The sequence below is a fragment of the Parasteatoda tepidariorum genome, chromosome 6 (genome assembly GCF_982258835.1).
Source record: "Parasteatoda tepidariorum strain Cologne lab strain chromosome 6, Ptep-v5.0, whole genome shotgun sequence".
Classification (NCBI taxonomy): Eukaryota; Metazoa; Arthropoda; class Arachnida; order Araneae; family Theridiidae; genus Parasteatoda; species Parasteatoda tepidariorum.
In genome coordinates, this window is record NC_141760.1 from 109,623,130 (window position 1) to 109,645,733 (window position 22,604).

The following is a 22,604-nucleotide window of genomic DNA, read 5'->3' on the forward strand; positions in this document are numbered from 1 at the left end:
ACATATTATATAAATATAACATAAGAAGCTAAACTAATATTAGTAAATCCTCTCTCTAAATCTTTTCTTAATTTATTATTCTATACAAAACACTCTTTCTCACACTTAAATATTCACATCCTGTCTTGTAAACCAAGTTTTGGCATCAAGTGTTGACATTTGCTTAACATTTTAAAGTTTTTCATTTTGCTAACTTGTGAGAAAGACTTTTTCCCTTGACCTATTTAATAGACCAATTAGATTTCTTAAGATTTCCCTAATCCGCTGAAACAAAACATTTTACCGATTTATTTTGCTAGACTTTCCCTAACTTTTATGAAGGAGCACTTTCATTTTGTTTCACTTGGATGGTTGTTCTCTTTCAAATATTTATTAAGTTCCCTTGCCTGTTTATATCATTCCTCTCGGCATACCAAAGTCAAAATTTTTGATGGTTTTCCATTGATGGATAAACATAATCTTGATGGTAACCATCAATAATTACATCATGAACCATTATATTTTTGATGGTAATCAACATAGGTAACCATCATTTCAATGCAGGAATTCGGACAGATTTATGATGGTCCAACATAAGAATAGCAACTTGTTTTAATGGTTTGTTCCTGCTGATCCATCAGAAATTTCCATCTTAGTCTCTCAGAAATCAAATGCTAAAACAATCATGAGCAACCATCATCCTAATGTAGGAATCCGAACTGATTTATGATGGTCCAGTATATAAAAAAATCTAATTGTTTTGATGATATATTCCTGAGAACCAACAAGAATTCCCATTAAGTTATCATACAAATGAATAGTACACTTCCAATGGATTCCATCACACGTTGGAATCAAAGGTAACGAGATGGTGGACTCACTGGCTAAAGATGCTTCTTTGGAACCTTTACAGCCAGATTTACTTTCCACTTTCAATGAGGTCTTTGCAGAGTGCAAAAAAATGTTTATGGACCTCTGGAGGGTTCCTCCTCCGCATAGTCAGAAAACGACCTGGAAGTGCCTTGCTTTTTGAGGGACCTAGAAGCCAGCAGACTTGTTTATTTCGCTTTGCAAGTGGTCACTTGAGGTGTCTCTCGTATGTTCAGGGGCAAAAGACTTTTGGACTTTGCACTAAATGTAGGACTGCTCAGGCTTCGTCCGAGCATATTCTAAACTGTATCGATTTTAAGATCGACGAGGTTTTTTCAAAACCTCATCTGTTTTTAGACTTCCTGGACAGTTTTGGACTTATGGAATTGGTCTAATCAGGATGGACCTCTTGGGGATTAGAAACAACAACAACACAAATGAATAGTTGGAACCATCATAAACCATCACGGATTGTTAGTCCATGAGCGTTAAAATTCTCTTGATTGTTAACCATCAATAGTATTAAAGTAGCATTTTCCATCATGGAATGATAGAAGTTTCTTAGCATATCAAAAACTATGAACACATAATGGAAAACGTTAGATGATGGTGGCCATCAAATGATGTTGGGTTGTCCTGAGTCGCACTGTAACCAACATAAATCAAATTTTTTTAAAGGACCATCAAAAATTTTGATTTGGGCGTGTAAAACAGTTCTTAAAAATTCTTCTTTATTGAATAGTATATATATTTCTGAATATGTATAAATCGGGAAACAGTAAAAGACCATCTGATTTACTTGAAATAGTACATTTGTATTGATTATGAATAATATTTTAAAGTTTTCTTCGTAAGTATTTTTTTAATTTTGACTGATTAATATCAACCAGAATTCAAATAATCCGTTTTTAAGTTACGAATTGAAACTCATATCGAGACCTTACATTTGTAAAATTTTATAGTCATTTTAAAGTTATGAAGTGATAATCAACGTATATGTTTGAGACTAAAAGTTTAAAATCAAGGAACATTCTATTACGGGATTCTCCGGACTTATAAAGCAGGTAAATGTTATGATTTTTTAATAAAAAGTGTGGGGAGAGTAGTTACAGACCATGTCAACTTTCATCTATGAAAAGGTACCCCGACATAGAGTCGAGTTAACATGTCTTATATACTAGTGAAATGCAGTTGTAATTTTGTAGTGGTAGATACGCTACAGTACTCCCCCACCAGAATTATATCTGTGATAGAATTCGATGAATGAATACCACTAGTTGAATCATTGCTGTTTTTGTGCGAAGCCGGGAGAGCTGTATTAAGATCACCGTATTTTTTTGAGTGCTGAATGTGAGAGGTGTATTAACTTCACGGTCGTAGTCGCTCCTCTGTTGCCGTTAGCAGTCGAGTAATCACAAGTATGCAAGCCGACGTTGTGTGTGATCGAGATGAGACTGAGTAGCAACTGCGTGAGGAGGTGGATAATGATGCAGTCACAAGTAGCAAGTCAACTGTTCAATGTGGACCATCCAACGAAGTAGGCGTTACTGCCGATGTAGGCGTATCCAGATCAAAGTGGGCGTTTTTGCCAAGATAGGCGTGTTCACATCACGTCCGGGTCACCAATGTGGGGAGAGTAGTTACAGACCATGTCAACTTTCATCTATGAAAAGGTACCCCGACATAGAGTCGAGTTAACATGTCTTATATACTAGTGAAATGCAGTTGTAATTTTGTAGTGGTAGATACGCTACAAAAGTTTACTTGTAATTTTATTATTTAATTTGATGGCAGTTCTATGCAAAATGCTTTTCTAGGTCTAAGTAAAAACTTTAGGAGATAAAAATTAACTCAATATGAAAATCTTTCATTTCAATATGAGGAACTTTTCGGGAATTTTTTTAACTATAAGCATTTCTTATTTTACGTTTTTTAGTTTATAAGTAATAATTTTTTTTCATTGAAAAATTAAAACTTCTCTATAGAAACTTTTAAATAAGCTTGTTTTTCAGAATAAAATTACGTAAGATTACGTGTTTTTATATGGTACTTAACATGTTGGAAGTAATTTGATTCCGAAAATTACTTCAAGTCTAAAGTTTAAATAGACTATTCATATTTGATCATTAAATTTAATAGAGTATTTTCTCTAGAATTATAATCTCTTTCTTACAAGAATATTGATACGTGTTTTTTATTTTATTCATATACCAATATTTTTTCATTGTTCTTTAAGTGTTCTTTCTTTGAAAAAGCAAGAAATTCTATTCTCTCGTATGATACGGAAGTGATTTCGCGTGCCTCGAACACTGCTTATTTAATTAAAGAGATAAATGAAATTATTTCCAAATTTTCTCAATTGGAATATTAACTTCAAGCTGAACATTATGCTTATGCCGCGCTTTTAATTAAATTATATGGTAAAATGACTTTAATGAAATTGGTTATGAACATCTTAAATATTTTTCAAAATGGGAAACCTAAAAATAGATGGATCGCGTTGGTTGGGGATTTCGATGCGGGTAAGTGAACATTAGCAGGGGGATTTAAAGATTTGTTTGGGGGTGTAACAATTAATATTAATTTATTATTCTATATTCTATTATGTCACCTGCGTAAGAAGGGATAGCAACTTTCTTTCCACATTTAATAAGCCGCAATAAAAACAAGGAAATTAACCAGTGGTCAGCAGTACCGCGCTACAAGTATTAAAACTACTGTACTCGCTATTTTTTCCGTATTTTTTTAGTGTTTTTAAAAGAAGTTGAATGATACAACAAAAAAACAGTAGTTTGTAGCGATTTCCAGCAACTCTTTTTAACGATAGTTAAATAAAGAAACAACGTTCAATCGCAAAAAATGTTTCGGATCAGATTGGTGCTAATCCATCGCCTGTCCGTTTACGTTGGCAATGAGAATGCCTCTGTGGCCGAGCGTTGCTATACTAAGATCTACGTCTGATGCAATCGGTCGAGTAGTTCCTGAAAAGTGGAATTTTAAATATTTGTCTTTTTTAAAATTCAATTTCACAGGTACTATATAGTACGATTTTGGGACTGATTTCGTAACTTAAAATATGGTCTGCATAATTTAAACACATTTGCTGCCCCCTTCTCAAACCATTAAGACCTAGAACATGAAGATCCGATCATTAGATTAAAAGTTATTCAGGGTGGTCCGTTGTTTATTTTTCACTCTGTACTTTATTTCTTGGAGGATGTAAAAAAAGCATTGATCATTTAAATCACAAACATTTGATAATTTCCTATCAATTCTTAAGGGGCCGTTCAAAAAGTATGTACATCCTGAAGGGGGGGGGGATTTGCTATTTTGTACAGTTTTGTTCGATGGGGAGGGGGAAGGTATTATACAAAGTACGTATATTATAAGCATACACCAAATTTAAATTTGACATTTTCCTACACATGTATTATACATATGTTTGTTCTTGTATTTTTTCTTCACACGGCAACCACTTGTTAGAATGAGTAAATCAGTTCTCAAAAACTAGTACTTTTGGTTATCCTTCGAAACCAGGAAAACGAAGATGATGCAGAGTGGATCGACGATGATTTCGTTGATGAAGATAATCTAAATTTTTCATCAGTCGCAGACAAGAGTAACGCTGAATTGGTGTCTCTCGAGAAGCATTTGGAATGTCCTTGGGAAAATACTGTAGATGAATTGTATTGATAGTAGGAAATTATTATGTTGATCAGATAAGATTGTTTTATTTATTGATTCACAAAATAAAGTTGGGTGCTATTGTTTAAATAATTTAAATGAATGAATTATTTTAAATAAATATTTAATTTTATTTAAAACATAATTATTTTAACTTTTAGGAAAAAGGGGGGTAGACTAATAAAATGTACGTACTCTAGGGGGGGGGGAGTAAGACCTGAAATCGTTAAAATAAAAATATACATGAATACCGCAAGCAATTATTTACATTTAACAAAAATTTTCTAGTGAGCAGCGTCATCTGTTGACGAATCTTGTAACTAATTTCAAGCTTTTTGAAGCAAAAAGCAGCAAACTCTCCCTCCTTCCCTTTTTCTTTAATTCAGTTTTTAATAGTTGGGTTTCTTTTGGACAACTCTCAAAATTGTTTCTGCAATTTTATGATTAAAATACAACATTTTGATAGAATGGAAAATTTTTTCAGACGCAATCATTGAAATTTTTCCCCGCTTGGAGAGTAGCTATTTAAAAATACAAATCCTTTTAGTGTTTTCATATAAAAGCAAATTATATAATAAATATTGAAAACTTTATTGCTCTGTTTAATAGTGGATAGTATTAGTTTGAAACTTCGATTTTGTTATTATAGAATCAAAACAAAAAAAATTAAATATCTATGTTATGAATTTTTTAAACGATTATTAAAAATAGCTAACTTACTGATTGGGACCAACTTCTTTAACATCTTTCTTTTTCTAGTTGCAGGGAAACAGAAGCAAGATTTTCAACGAAAGAGCCAAACAAACATAATTTTTTTTATTGCTTTCATTGTAAATATTGTAAACAAAATAAATAAATTATTTTTTGTATGGCATCTTTCTCCTTTTATTTCTTTTTTTCTAAACGAAGTTTTAACTAGTAATAAACTCCGGTTGTTATTGTTTGCATCATGGCAAAATAAAGATCATCTTTAGTCCTACAGTTAAAAGCTTTGATGTTTGCTTCGATTAGTAACTTAGTTGGTAATTTTGCAGTATAAATTTATGCACTTTTTTCGCAAAATGGGCTTGGTCATCATTAGAAATTATTCTTTTTTATCAAATAATATGCTATTTTTATAACTGCCGTGAGTTTGTAACAGTTACTAATGACTGTCAGGACAATTTTAGAACGTCCTAAATCAACATTCTAAACTTCCTAAGGCTTTAGCAAAACGTCAATACAGAGAAAAGCTGCAGTTTTGCCAAAATGAAATGCGTTTGTGGTTTAATTTATTTTTTAATATTTAAAAACTTCCTCTAATGCTGCATTATCTGAGCTCAAAAAAATTTTTAAAAACTGCGAATAAGGCAGTGATTTTGATAATTTTCATCAATTGTCTATTAAATTGGCGATTTTTAAGTAAGTTTAATAATTTTCAAAGTATTTGAACTATTCGTTCGTTCTAAGGCCCAGATAATTTTTCACAGCAAGATGATATATATATTATATCCGTTTGAACAGCCGACCCAATATTGGGTTTGCGATTACTAATGTTCAACTCCGTAGCCTTGTAATTTTGAACCAATACAGAAGACAAGAAAACTCCTGGATCAGTATCCCCAGAGGTATTGATTTGTTGTGGGAACATGGAGGACTTTGCGACTCGACAGATTTAACGTGCATCAGTCACCATTTACTATTCGGGGAGTCTTTGGCCGGCCTGGGATCGAACCCACGAATTCTCGAACATGGGCCAAGTGCCCAACCAACCAGGCAATCCCGGCCCTAAGATGATATATATATAGTTTAAAATCATCGTTTTTCTTCAAGTGTAAGGCACATAAACTGTAGCTTTTTCATTTTCATAGCATAACTTTTTCTGCTGATGCACAAATATATTAATTTTCTGCCTCTTTTTCAATTGAAATGGGGAAATATCGACACAAATTCACAAATTTACATATTTGAGAGAGGGCCTCCCTGATTGAGTGGTCTAGCCATTTCGGTTAGCGTGGATGTGGCGAGTTCGAATCCTGTCCTAAACCTGGATGATATCCGTTTGATATCAATCCTGTATCTTTATGAAATCCTTTTCTTACTTGTACTATCTGTTCTTCAAGTTGACATGCTCTTATAAGTCGTACTTTGTGATGAGCATACAAGCCTGGATATGCATTCAAATAAATAAATAAATACAGACCTATGTGCTTAATTCAAAAGAAAGAACAGGGCACAACAAGTTACTAATTAAAATCGCATAGTAAGAATGAAAAATATATTCAGTATTACAGTGGGAACCCAACCTACGACCTTTAAGCTTCAGAATGTTTAGTGGATTAACAATACTCAGTGGCCATGAAGACCCCAAGCAGTTGTTCATAGTACATACATATTTATTTAGTTTATAGGATTTACATACATTTACAGGCATGTGTGCTCAATTTAGGCTTATAAACCTTTGTCAAATTGGAGGACAGATAACACAATACAGAGAAGGACAGCACGAAGATCCATCCAGGGTAACAGCGGGATTCGAACCCGCTACCTCCACGCTTTGCACAGCGTTTGGTGGGTGATACTGCTCTGCCAGGGAGGCCCCAGTACATATATAATCAGGCTTATGAGCTTATATACAAAGAAATGCCTTATAAATTCTTGTAAAGTTGAAAATCAGATATCAGAAAACAAGGAAGTTCAGTCCAAAATTACAATCAGGTTAAGGCTGGATTCAAACCCACTATCACAACGTTATTTATCTTTCACAACGTTTGGTGGAAAGAAAATACCACTCTGACAAAGAGGCTCTGTCCATATGAAATTTCACTTATTAAGCAAAAACTAGCAGCCGGATGTAATCTCACGCACAGTTTTTTTTAACCTATATAAGAGTGCGTTATTTAATTTTTCATCGCCCACGAGTCGATTTTTCGGTGATACAAACATAAGTAAATAATACGTCTATGATTTGAAGTTTGTGGGCCTTGCAATTGTGAAGTTTGATTCGATCAGGTAAGTTTACTTTCTTTATTTTAATGCATGAATAATTGCGCTTAGTAATTTTCAAATTAACCAGACGGAGTTTGGGTTATCAATTTTTGCCTGATTATACTTATAAAGTAGTTTAATGTATTTCAGTTTAGATTTTGTAGCCATTCAACTAGTTTAAAATAAGTAGTCAATAAAAAGTTACACGTAGCACTTGCCGTTCTAGGTTTCCTTAAACGCACCTAAACGGTTTGTTGCGCTTGAAATATTTAATCCTAAATGCTAGCGTTCATATGTGAATCGTATTTCAGAATTTAATTTATATGAAGTAGGCATAATACTTAATCTTAGAAACCTTGAAAGCGTTTGAGATACGTTATCGATTAACTGAATTTTATGTTAAAATTCTCTAAATTATACAATTTTAACAATTTGTAATTTACACGAAATTGTTTTTCCTTTATGGCTAAAATTTAAAAGAAAATTATGCTAATTATGCTTGTTATTTTCAAACTTTTGTTTTTTGTTATCGTATGGTTGAACTATTTATTTAAAAAACACTTTCTATAATTGTTTATTCGGAACAAAAGATCATATTATTAGGATTTAAATATTTTACATAACTTAGTATATTTAATCTCTTTTTATTAACGTTCGTGGATGCTTTTTCATGAAAAGAAATTCATTGAACTTTAAAAATCAAAATTTCATTTGCTGTTATGATAGCAGTATAGTTAAACAAATATTTTTTCCAAATCTAATTTTTTAAGGATTGGTGACCGGCAACCATAAGTTTCGTATGCAGCAAGTACGGACCTACGAAATGCAATAGTTTTTTTTTCCTCCGGAAATTTAACAATTTATCCACCACTCTTGTCATTTAATTTGTGAGAATGTAGGTAATGTCATTGTTTACTAGTCTACTTCGCATTTAGTGTTTTAACACTATTTCTACAAAGCCTTAAAGACTCATTTCAAATTTTTATCTTCAGATAATTTTTTAAGTTAAATTATTTATCAAACTGTACTATTTTCCGTACAATTAAGTTTGCAAGCTCCTATCCAATGCTGAATATTAAAATGTGAATACAAATTTTAACCACTCTGTGTATTTTGATACCTTAATGGATTTTATAAGTGTATAGTTTGAACTTTTTATATAAATGAACAGGTTTGAGACTTAGTATTGATTATAAACACAAAACAGAATCTAGGGTTTAGTCTCTATGAAAAAAACACAAATTATTACACAACTTAAAAAACCTCTTAAAACCCAGTTCCACTATATTGAAAAACTTTAGGTACAGTTTTATTGCTGAAAATTTTAGGATTTTGTTTTCTTTGTATGTCTGTACAAAGCATTTATTTACTTATTTTTGTATTTACTTTCGATAGCTGGAAATCTTAATCATAATAAAGACTTCACAAAAATTAAATATAAGTAAATTTACCTTTTGGTCAATTTTATGCCATGCATATCGTAAGTCTAGTAAATTTGTTTTTTGTTACCAGAATACAAAGAAATACACCATAAAAGTATCCTACATTATGCAAAGAGTGCTAAATTTTTTAACAAAATTAAAAAGTAAACACAATTTTTAAGTTCAATTAATCGAATTTCTAGAAATATATTATGACCCTTGTGAGTTTCCAAATAAAACATTCATTTCTGTTATTTCGAACTCTGGTAGTTTATTTTACGCAGTGTTTCATTTTAAATGCAGGTACTTGTAGCGTTCATTTCTAAAACAAATTAATAACGTTGTGCTTCTCATAAATGTATCAAGACATATTGTACAATCATGAATAAGTCCCGAAGTGGACTGATCGTCAAGACATGATTCCCAATAGAACTGAAGTCGAGCATTAATTGTTGCGGTCAGTGTGCTGGTGGGTGACCACTTTGATCGGCCTGCAAAGAGACAGTGTGCGGTATCGGTCCTCGTTAAACTGTTCTGGCTGGCTATCGAAGCAGGGGAGCCATCCCCTCTGCGGAGGATCAAAATTGTGATGATCCTCAAGGATGTGTCCCAGACTGTTACCAATAGTCGATTATACAACTCTAGTGCGTAAACCAACAAGAAACAATTTGAAAACTTTTTGGAAATAATTGTGGGGATAATGCTGGAAGGACTAAAATTTTTCTAAAAACTTTATTGAAGTTTAATATCAGAGCAATTTTTATTTAGTTTTTTTTCAAATGTATGAAAAGTTCTGATTTTTGTATTTTTGTTCCAATTACGTAGATTTAGAAAACGCAAACTTTTGAACAGTTCAAAATGTTTCTCTTTTTGACATTTTTAAGTATTTTTAATTTTTTTCAAGTAATATCAATCTTTTACAGATATTCATTCAGATTACATGGAAAATATTTCTGGTTTTATGGAGAATATATCTGGATATGCGACTACAATAATGGTGGAATCGTTTGACTAAATGCATGGAAAGACCTACTCTATTTGGATATGCGACTACAATAATGATGGTGGAATCGTTTGACTAAGTGCATGGAAAGACCTACTCTATTTGGATATGCGACTACAATAATGATGGTGGAATTGTTTGCCTAAATGCATGGAAAGACCTATTCTATTTGGAGATACGACTACAATAATGATGGTGGAATTGTTTGCCTAAATGCATGGAAAGACCTATTCTATTTGGAGATACGACTACAATAATGATGGTGGAATTGTTTGCATAAATGCATGGAAAGACATATTCTATTTGGAGATACGACTACAATAATGATGGGGGAATTGTTTGCCTAAATGCATGGAAAGACATATTCTATTTGGAGATACGACTACAATAATGATGGTGGAATTGTTTGCCTAAATGCATGGAAAGACCTATTCTATTTGGAGATACGACTACAATAATGATGGTGGAATTGTTTGCCTAAATGCATGGAAAGACCTATTCTATTTGGAGATACGACTACAATAATGATGGTGGAATTGTTTGCCTAAATGCATGGAAAGACTCACTCTATTTGGTGATACGACTACAATAATGATGGTGGAAATATTCGGCTAGATGTGTAGATTTATCTGGAGACGAGACAATGAAAATATTTGGCTGGATATGCATCTAAAGTGTATATGAAGAAAAGGGTGAGTTTTTTTTCCCCTACATAACTTACATTTTGACCCTGGATATTGATAAATTATTTTTGATTAATTGAATTGTTGAATATTACACAGCTTCTATTACTCTAAATAGTATGAAAAACTCGTATAAATTAGATTTATGAAGTTTCATTTTAATAATTTAAATTCCGTTAGGGTGATTAACGTTAAGTGAGTAATTCACTTATTCAATTTCAATAATTTGTTGATTAATTGGTCGGTAAATAGTTTCTTAACGTGTCAGAAAGGTTTTTGGAAATTAAAACTACACTAGTTTTGAAAGGGTGATTCAGCAGCTATATTTACATTTTTTACAATTATAAAATTTTATGTGTTCATACTTGGTTCTGCGATATTTTTAAAATATATTGACCATTGAAAAATTTATAACATTTATTATATAAAGGAATATTATATTTAATATTAAATATTTATTAAATGTTCACATATGCTTCAGCGTGCGGATAAGAATCTAGATAAGTTAGACAAATAGCAAAACTATTTTGTATTCAATAATTTTTAGTGACTATTCTTAGGCTCCCCCATTTAGTAGTTTTTTAAAGTTTTTTAGTTTTTTAAAGCTTCCTTTAATTTTATATTGTATAACCGTCGTTGAACAGCCGACCCAATTTTTGGGTTTACGACTATTAATGTTAAACTAAGTAGCCTTGTAATTTTGAACCCAATCCAGAAGACGAGGGAACTTTTGGAGCAAGTATTGGGAGAAATTTGCTTTCATGGAAGACTTTTTGATGCAATTAACCCGCATTTGCGTCACATGGAGAAGACCAAAAGAACCTCCCACGGTTAGCCTGACGGCAAGGGGACTGTAACCCATGATCCGTCTACCACTCAAGATATTTTAAATCAGCGCTGCGGTTGGGCAAGCCTTGTACGAAATTCGTGTCTACCAGCCATTACTGGATTCGAACCCGGTTCACCTCATTGGAAGGCGAACCCTCTAACCCCTAAACCCCCACGGCTCAGAACAAAGAACTTTGTGTAAAGTAGACGCCATTATTTTTTATTTTATTTAGTAACACTAAAATTTGCAATTATAGTCCATAAGGTACACAAGAGTCAGAAAAGTTAACTTTACACGATATAATATAAAGTAAGAATCATATTTATAGGCGAACCTTTCTAAACCTGGAGTCATTTTAAATCTTTAAACAGAAATCTCTCTTATAGTATTGGTTAATTGATATTTTGTAATTTAGTTTTAGACGGAAGTGTTTTGGACGAGAAAAAAAAAGCATTTTACCTTGCGTAATTCTGCGTGAAATCTTGTCAACCCTGGTCTAAACAATTTTAATTAAATTTGAATGGTGCGGAAAATCAGTAAATTTGTTAACATAACATGCAATGTTGAATTAAATTTTAAGAAATTTCCACAGCTAATTCAATTTTTCAAGATTTATTTCATATGCACTCTTTCAGAATTTTATAATTATCCCATAGAGAAGCAGTTTATGATATATGAATTTTACCTCTGTTACATTGGCTTAAGGATCATTTCATTTACTTTTCACCGTTTTACTTTTAATGTGTATTTTATAGAATTACGCTATTTATCGATTTTGATGAACTTTTAAAAATACGTGTCTTGAGATAAACAATTTTATTAGTCTCATTTATTTTATGACAATGAAATAATTCTGTGTAATTTACCATTAGATCTGACTCAACTAATTGTTTGGCGCAGCATATCCTCCCTTTGATCTTGTGCCATAAAACCTCTACATTCAATCAATCATTCATTTACATTTCAATTTTTCATATAAATTGAGCAAAATCCCAAATTATATAATTTTACTGCAAGACCTGTCTTAGAATATTTATCCGAATATGATGAAAAATTCTTAAAATTGTGTTATTTGCAGTTAATACCAAATCGTGCGTTCATACAAACTTTGAGAAAGGTTTAATTTTAAATCAATAAATGATAAAACTGTTACAAACTCATTCCAATCAAGAATATTTTCACAGATCTTGTCGTGAATTTTCAAGTTCTCGGATCGATATTTTTTGTTTAAAAGAAGGTGAAATTTCGATTTCCATATTCTTAAGCATTCCACAAAACAAAAAAATGTTTTTAGTTATAGTTTTCTCAGAAAATTTAGGTAAATATGTATATTAAATAATTTTATATTTCTATTTACCTTGAGCTTGTTAAGCCTTGTTAGGGTTAATTCTCTCCATGTTGTGTTTGCTTAACAAATTTTAAGAAATATTGTATACGTACATTCTAAGTGAATGATTCTTGCTTTATATCTTATCGTAAAAAGTAAGACTTTAATGTGTATCGTGTCTTGAGGAAATTATAAAGTTTCATAAAGCAGCAACAAACTACTGAAATTGGCGTAAAAGAACATAATTAGCGTACTTAAGCAGCTTAACTTATAGAAGTCTGTATGGCGTTTCACTGCACCTAAGTGTAAAGTCGTAGCCACAATTTTTTGCATTCAGATCACTAATTTTAAAGATTTAGAATTTTTCCTTTCTTAAGTAACAAATATTTCTGTTTTCAGAATGGCTGCTAGAAATTACTACTGATTTCACGTGTTCCTTCTACAACAAACTTCGTGGAAATTTATCTGCTACATATCTGTCTCAATTGGAGCGTTCAGGTCTTCAAAATTTATATTCAATTAACTGGTTTCCTTGTATTTTATTGACTTGTTTCCTTGTATCCTGCATCTTCATTACAAATTTCATTTGTTATCTGTAAGATGTTATTTCTGATACAAATATTTTCTAAGCTAATTTCTCTTGCTTTTGAAAAGTAAATTAACTATTTAAAAATTTGATTGGTAAAAATATTCTGTTAAAAAAATTAGATTTTGGCTTTAATAAACTTTTGCATAAATTTAAGGTATTCAAGAAAGTTTTAGTCTTAATGTTTTTTCCAAAGATTTAATTTTTAAAGCATTCTGCGGTAACTTTCGGAATTTCTGCCAAAATTTTTTAGGTACGTTTCTGTTAAATGCAAAGAAATTATCTGACATACTTCTATCTTCCTCAGGCACACAGTTTTCCTGAACTATTCTCGTCGTTGAACTTAATTGTATCACGCCATTTAAAAGTAAAAATAAATAAATTAATAAACTGCCGCCACCGTGATACCACTATTTTAAAACATTTGTTCTTGACATTTAACTTCCGTTATGAAAATAATTTTATTGGAATATTAGTTTTTAGTTTATTCTTTTACGAGAGATAATTTGGTTCATATTAGCGTGAAGTAGAATGGGTTTTTCGGTCAGGATCTCCTATACCAAAAAGAAAAGAATTTGGTTTGTGCTAAGCGGAATAAGGTGAATAAATCACAGATGAATAGAAATGGACATACTATAGTTTCGATACGGCAAAGAGTACTTAAGAATGATCTAAGCTTTAAATTTTTTGAAATTTATATTTGGAGCTTCTTAAATTTCGGCTAAGTTTAATTTTCAAAGAAACTGACGTTCTAACTTTTAAAAGGTGACTTAAGTACAAAACTCTTAAATTAAAAACCATTATTGCTATCTCTAATAACATAATTTATAAACCTGTTTTACAGTAGTTCACAAACTATTTAACTTTTGGCCTTCATGTTCTGGAACATTCAAAAATAAAATCTCTGTAAACACGTTCGCATCTAATTTCTTCTTCATTGATGTATTAAGTTTTGTAAGTAAATCTGTACACCAAAATTATGAGAAATAAAATAAATTTCAAAATATCCTCATTCGCACTTTTCACGGATTCGTAACTTTGAATCAAGCTATACTGAAATAAATTTAAAAAAGGACAGTGAACACACACAAATCTTAATGTGCGACATTTTAAATAAAAATTGAGTACTTTAATAAATTTAAATTAAATTTTTAAATACATTGAAAAAGCATATAATTTGTATACTGTAACATAAATTCAAAACTAGTGTACAAAATTAGATTAGAGGCCAGGTAAATACAGAGGTAGGTATTCAGACAGAATATAATAGAGGGAGGTTTTACTCGCGAAACGGAGGTATTATGAAGGTGCTTATTGAATGGAGGGGAAAAAAGCTTCAAATTCTAGGTTTTCTAAACTTACTAATTATATAAATGAGCATATTTTTACTGTTCTACATACTTTAACTTGCAGTTAAAATAATTAATATACGAACTGTAGTGCAAAGGTTTATATAGACTTGGTGTAGTTAACGCTGAGCATAAAATTTAAATAAAATTTTTTGTCAAAGTAACTCCTTGTTTTTATATGATTTGCTTAAAAGTCTGGATATTATCTGGATAATTTGGAAAAGTTGTAGACATTAACGTATTAGGAGGGGGGAATTTTCACAAATTAAACTTTTTTATGATTGAGTTTTTTTGTTAAAGTAAAGGCCATAGTGTTTTTATATTTAAAGATAAATATTTTTGTTTGGCAATTTTTCATAATTTTTTAGAACGTTTTAATGTCACTTATTTTTGCTGCTGAAGTAGCTAAAATAATCCCTAATTTACTAATCACTTAACTTACCTTGACGTCTTCACATCTAACACTAACTTGCTGCTTCAGTAGTAGAATGAGTTTCTTGGAATTCCTATAAGGCGGCAAATATTATGCAGGATTGAGTAAAATACTTAAAATGAACTATAAAGAACTATCGAAACTATAAAGAAAATTTCAAGAACACTTTTTTATAAAATGTGATTTTTCCCAGAAAATTTTGATTTAATAAAATTTCAGTTTTGCCTAAATTTAAAATTTTTTTTGCTTTTTTTTGAAATGTAAAATATTAGTATGTAGAACAGTTCGTTTTTAACTAATATAGAATCGTGAATTCCTTCATTAAGTACTAAACAGCAGTTTAAAATCTAAGTTTGTTAAGAAATCGTAATTTTTTTTAAAAATATAATTGAATTAAACGATTTTCTATAAATAAAAAAATGCTTCAAATTTAAGAATTCATTATCGGTCAGTACTGCATTTTGTACCTTCCCCAGTTATTTGAATTTTAAAACGGCACCTTCGTAATATCTTGCCTGATGTAATTTTTTAGTTTTTAAGACTAACTTAAGACTAAACTTAGTTTTAAGATGAAAATGCAGTTCGATCTTAAGATTTAAAATTAACTATTAGAACTTTAATTCGTAATTTCCACCGAAAAGGTTTAAAATTTTTAAAAGAAGATAAAAACAAAATGTAAAATTATAAAACACGAACATAAAGTACAAAATGCCAATAAAGCTGTTTACGAAGACTGTACACATTTTCTTAATTGTCTTTTCCACGCATCCGATACTTTCCTGTAATATGCAGATTTTTACTATTTTCAACTATGCAGAAAGAATCCAGTCTAAAATTTAAAGACTAATTAGCAATCGGGGAATTAATAAAATTGCATCGTGTCTTATTATGAAAAGTCTCTATTCAATGTTTTTTTTTAAAGAAATAACTAGATTTGTAATAAAACAGATTGCTGAGTTTTAATATTAAAAAGTTACGAAAATGCTTTTAACGTTCAAAATTTCTAAGAGGCTGATCAAATTTATGAGCCAGCATGTAATGGAAAGTCTGTTAAATTTATATTTAAAATGTGCCTGCTTTCAAAAAATTGCAAATTTAATCGAATTAAAGCAGTTTACATGACTGTACACACTTAGGAAATTACTATTTAATCTATATTTAGGAAATTATTGCTATTTTTTTTTTGTTCCAGCTTCGTAGCTCAACCCCATCATTAGATCAGTTAGCAAATGATAGAATTTTATGTTTCATTCTGTAGCATTGATTTAAGAATCTTATAGAAATTCTACCTCTTCTGGAAATCTGTATGCCTGAGATGTTAAGCGCAAATTGTGTCCTGCTGTAATAGGTAGGCAATGTTTCTTATTTTTAATAAAGGTATGAGTTGTAACTTTTTAAAATAGAATAAGTTGACCGAAATTTTAGTTACAGTGAAATTGATTGATTGTTGTTAATTAACGTCGCACTAGAGCTGCACAATAAACTATTGGCGATGGTCTGGAAAGCATCCCGGAGGTTGATCCGAAGACATGCCATCACAATTTTGATCCTCTGCGGAGGGAATGGCACCCCCGCTTCGGTAGCCCGACGACCTGCTCGCGAAGTCGAGCACTTTACAGTAGCTCAGTTTAACGAGGACCAATACCGCACACCCTCGCTCCCTACGCAGACTAATCCAAGTGGTCACCCACCCGCACACTGACCGTAGCCAGTGATGCTTGACTTCGGTGATCTACTGGGAACCGTGTCTTAACGATCAGTCCACTGCGGGACACAGTGAAATTGAAGTTAAGCGTTTAAGTACTTTTTACGCAAACGTAGTTTGCTTTGACAGATAAGCCAAATTTTAGAAAATAAACAGCCAAATTAAGGGACGATTACTGTTCTTAATTTAAAACGAAACACGAGGATTAAATCAAGTTGTATAGATCTTCTTGAAGCGGGTGGGGAGGGTTAGAGCGAAAGTAGTATCATCACACTCCCACGCGCGCAAAATATTGACTGTTAATTTGATAGCAGGAATACTGAACAAATTAATCATCGGTGTATTACTCAAATCTACAATCGCAATTTGTCATCTTTAGAAAGAGTAACCGAAAACTCTCTGCGCTGCTAAAATTAGAGTTTAAAACTTAATAGTGTTTAGAAGTCTACGAATCTCAATTTAATTACTATTAATTCTTCGAAATTTTTCTGTTCGATTTGGAGCTGTTTGATTCTGTTTGATATATCGCTAACAAAAAAAGCTTGCATAGGACGGAAAATTATGAAATTTCTGAACATGTGTGGAGTTTGAATTGGTAGCGGCAGTTCTGCTCCCTCTTCGAACCCTACACTCGTTCAGTTGTTTCGATTTTTCAAATTCCCTCTTGTACCCTTGCTGTACGTAAACTCTCCGCTCTGACGTACTTTAATTTAGAACTTTCTTCATGTTTAGAAATTCATGTCTTCAGAGTGAGATATTGTAACTTAGAAATTGAAATGAGAGCTGGATTAAAAAAAATAATTTAGTATTCAAAATAAACTAAATTTTAATTAAGTTTTATGATACTTACAAAAAACAATACAATTTGCTTTATACAATGTAAACTAAAGTGAATAAATCTCAATTAAAAGTGTAGAAATGGTCGTACTATAGCTTCCGTACTACAATGCTAGAGTGCTTTAGAATGATCTAAGCTTAAATTTTCTAAATTTATATTTATTTGGAGGGTAAATTTTGGCACAATTTAATTTTAAGAAAAAACTGACGTTCAAACTTCGAAAAAGTTACTTAAATACAAAAACTCTTAAATTAAACAGTTATTGCTGTCTCTAATTGCATAATTTATGAACTTTGTTTTACAGTAGTTCACAAACTATTTAAATTGACTTTTAGTATTCATGTTAGAACATTCAGAAATAAAATCTCTAAACAAGTTCTCAGTTTCGTTTCTTCTTTATTGATGTATTAAGTTTTGTAAATAAATCCTTTAACGAAACTTAAACGGATGCACACTAAAATCTATACACCAAAATTGTGAGAAATGATATTTCAATATATCCTCCTCTGCACTTTTCACGGATTCATAACTTTGAATCAAGAGCTGGACTGAAATAAACTTAAACATGGACAGTGAATACACACACAAATTATGTGCGACATTACTTTAAATTGAAATTTAAGTGATTTAATAAAGTTAATTTTTTAAATACATTTGAAAAATATATAATTTGTATACTGACTGTAACATTAATTTAAAACTCTCGTGTGCAAAACTAGATATAAAGCGAGGTAAATTTTTGAAAAACAAAGGAAGGTATTCAGACAGAGCATAATAGCATAATAATTGCACTCGCGAAACGTAGGTATTATAAAGGTGCTTATTGAAAGGGAAAAAAATTCAAATTCTAGGTTTTCTAAATTTAATTTCGCATATTTTTACTGTTCTACATGCTTTCAGTTAAAATAATTAATATACGAACTCTCATGACAAGGTTTATATGACTTAGTGTAGTTAACGCCGAATATAAAATTTAAAAAATTTATGTAAAAACAAGCGGTTACTTTGATAATTGTTATTTAAAAGTCTGGATATATTATCCGGATAATTTAAAAAAGTTGTAGACATGAACGTGTTAGAAAGGGAAAATATTTCAACAAATTAACTAATTTTTTCTTTTAATGATTGAGTATTTTTTTGTTAAAGTACTTGAAGGCTATAGCGTTTTTATATGTAAAGATAAATAAAATTCCAATATTTCTGTTTAGCAAATTTTCATACTTTTTAGGACGTTTAATGTAACTTAATTTTGCTGCTGAAGTAACAAAATAATTCCTAATTTACTAATCACTTAACTTACCTTAACATCTAACACTAACGTGTTGCTTCAGTAGTGGAATTAGTTTCTTTAAATTTCTATAAAGCAGCAAACATTATGCAGAATTGAGTAAAAAAAAAACTTAAAATTGACGTTGTAGAGAAAATTTCGCAAAAAAAAAAATTATAAAGTTAAATTTTTTTCGAAAATTTTCGTTTGGTTTACTAATATTTCATTTTTGTCTAAACTTTAAATTTTTCTTTTTAAAAGTAAACTATTGGTCTGTAGAACATTTTTTTTCTTAGCGAATACAAAATAATTCCTTCATAAAGTGCTAAACAGAGCTTAAAATCTTTTAAAGTTTGTTAAGAAATCGTAATTTTTTAGTATAATTAAATGAAATGCTTATCTATAAAGAAACAAATATTTAAAGTTTACAAATTACCGTAAAAGGTGCAGTACTGCATTTTGTACCTTTTCAAATTGTTTGGTTTTTTTATTTTTATTTTTTTATTTTCAAATTGCACCTTCGTAATATCTTGCCTGATGTAATATTTTTAGCGTTTAAACATCCTAAAGTTAGTGTTTTAAGATGAAAATGCAGTTCTATCTTAAAGTTCCAATAGTTAATTTTAACTCTAAATCGCAATTTTCACTAAAAATCTTTAAAATTCTTAAAAGGAAAGAAAAACAAAATGTAAAGAAGTTATATAACAAGCACGTAAAGAACAAAATGTCAGTAGAGTATTTTTTTAATCGTCTGTTCCTCTCGTCCGATACCGTATTTTCATGTAATATGCACAGATTTAAACTATGCAGAAAGAATCCAGTCTAAAACTTAAAGCATAATTAGCAATCATGGGATTAATAAAATTGTATCGTGTCTTTTAAAAGTATATTTTTTTTTTAGAAAAAATAAGGACACAAGTGTGTAGTTCGAAATGGTAGCGGTAGACGACCTCTACACTCGTTCAGTAGTTTCGAAGTAGTATTTAGATTCCCTCTTGTACGTTGCTGCACGTGAACACTCTCAGCTCTGACGTACTTTAACTTAGAACGTTCTTTGTGTTTAGAAATTCATGTCATCAAAGTGAGATATTGCAACTTAGAAATTGAAGTGAGAGCTGGATAAAAAAAATGTTCAGCATTCAAAATAAACTAAATTTTAATAAAGTTCTATGATAATTGGTTTTAAACGATTCGAGGTACCGCTAAACTAAAATTGTTATGCTATAAGTGTGTAACTAGTAAATCTATCGTATTCGCTCTATATTGGCTTATAATCTGCTTAAAAATAGCAATAAATTTTTTTGTAAATTTTCGAAATTTTAGAAAAGTTTCAGCATAAGCAAAACATTTTAACAATGAACTCGTACTTTTATTAAAATCTTGTGAAAACACATTCAGTTACCGACCTGAGTTAGTTGCATTGAATTACATTTAACAGTTTTCTTTTATTCAAAAAACTCTTAGAAAGTTCTTAGAAAGTTTCTTTTAAATTAATGATTTATTAGTAGATAAATTATTTTTCATGTTTAGGTCAAAATTTTAATATTTTTGAATCAGGTTATTTTTAAATTGTGCTTGGAAAACCTGAATTTTATTGCAAGCAAGAGAAGGCTATAACGTGCATTAACTGGTAAAGTGTACATTTTATTTAATAAATTCCTTTTACTTTTTAGATAAATTCTAATATTTAGATAAAATCTAATTTAAGAAAACTATTGAAATTTTAAACTTTTAGTTTTTCCTAAATATTTCGTATCAGATAAATTAACAACTTAAACTGTATAATAGTTATTCCAATGCTTTATCTAATCAGCTTAAATATCAAATGTGTAATCTATGTGTATGGCATAAAATGACATTTATATTAAAATATGTACCTGACAGAATTCATAAATCATAATTTTTCATAATGCAAATATCATTGTATATTGATGCTACTCTGATGTATTAGATAAGAAATTTATGTATTTTTATTTATTGAAACTCGATAAATTGAGAATTTTGCCACTAAAATTAATCTAATATTATATAAGAAAATTATCGGTGTAAATATCCTGTTCAAACTAATGACAAACTGTGGAGTCTAAATTTGACTAGATCTCTATTGCCATTTACTATTAACCCGTATCAGTTTTGCATAAATTTTTAAAGAAACATTAAAATTGCTAAAGTTTAAATAATTACCAATTCAAAATGTGAAATTTTTCTACATTTCTGGCAGTTTACTTAATTTTAAAGTGTTATAATCGCAGCGTTGGTTTTATCCTGTTAGTATAAATCCTGATATTTAAACTGTTTAATTATCACTTGCTTTTAGAAATGTGGACAATTAATTATAAAGGAAATGAAATCGTTGTCATTTTTAATAATAAATTTTTCCCAGAGCAATTAATCTGTAGTAAATGTTTAACGAAACAAATTAGTGGTAAATGCTTACATTGTATAATTGTATTGAACTAGTGTTTGAAACTTTTTACAGTAGTTGAAAGAAATTTTACTGTTATTTATACTATATATAATAAAAGTATTTTGGTTATAGATTTTTTTGTCTTTTGTAATGTTAGAATATATTGGAAGATAAAATGTAAAAATCGTATCTGTACTGTGTACTTTATATTGAAAATAAATGAAATTTTTGGTTAAGAATTTTTGATGTTTTTAATATGTGGTCTTAATTTGCAGATTAAGGATCGAGATTAGGAAAATTTCAGTATTTAATATTCTTGCATAAAAGGGAATTTCTACGGTTCTACTAGAAAGCTTTTTTCTGATAAATAGTTTGGGCACAATTTAAAGTAAAGTGTCACTCTTGCTGTGTGGCTCAGGATGTTGGTGTACTAAAGATTACGAGGGCACCTTAAATAACTTCTATAATGAATATATTTGAACACTAGTTTTCGACATACGACCTTAGCTTAAATGATTTACAACGAAGCATATGGGGGCAGGGATAGCTTGGTTGGTAGGGCGTTCGGCCCATGTTCAAGAGTTTGATCCCCGCCGACAGAAGACTTCCCGTGTATTAAATGGTGACTGGTGCACGCTAAATCTGTCGGGTCACCCAGGTTTCCCGATCAAATCCCATGTTTCCATAACAAATCATACTTCTGGGGGTACTGAATTTGAAAGTTCTCTAATTCAGGTCAAAATTACGATTTGTGGATGTATGAATGGGTCCACCCTATAAACTGGTAGACTAATATGTGTAGCAGTAGTAATATTCTTGGCCATGGATGGCATCAACTGGAAAACAAGCTCACTCCAATTGCTTTAATAGTATGCGAGAACAACTAGATATGTTTGCCTGAGCAATTCTGTTTAATTCTTGTTCAAAAAGTTTAGATTTTCCATAAAATGAACATTTTAGATTACATCGAAATTAATATAAGCATAATCTTTGTCAAACCAGAAAGTGGGTTTGCATAACGAAAAGTCCAATCAAAAGTTTTGGCACTTGTAACCTCTTAAATTAAGAACTTCTGTGTTTTTTCTCATATAATGAAAGTTTCTAAATTCTCTCATGAATTAAAAAAAAAAAAATTTCGGTTAAAACTTGTCACTTGCACACAAGTCTAATTAAATTATCTTTGATTTTTAAATACATGGTTTAAAAATTTGTTTAAAAATTTTATTTCGTTTAATCTTATAAAATCACTAACTTAG

The 22,604-nt window shown here is 30.6% G+C and overlaps 1 long non-coding RNA gene across 1 annotated transcript; it reads left to right on the plus strand.

Annotated features, from left to right (window-relative positions):
- Positions 1 to 7,430: 7,430 nt before the first annotated feature.
- Positions 7,431 to 19,743, plus strand: LOC107449393 (uncharacterized). The gene is made up of 3 exons (XR_001584780.5): positions 7,431 to 7,524; positions 9,845 to 10,616; positions 13,163 to 19,743. It is a non-coding gene; the product is annotated as an uncharacterized LOC107449393 (long non-coding RNA).
- Positions 19,744 to 22,604: the final 2,861 nt, after the last annotated feature.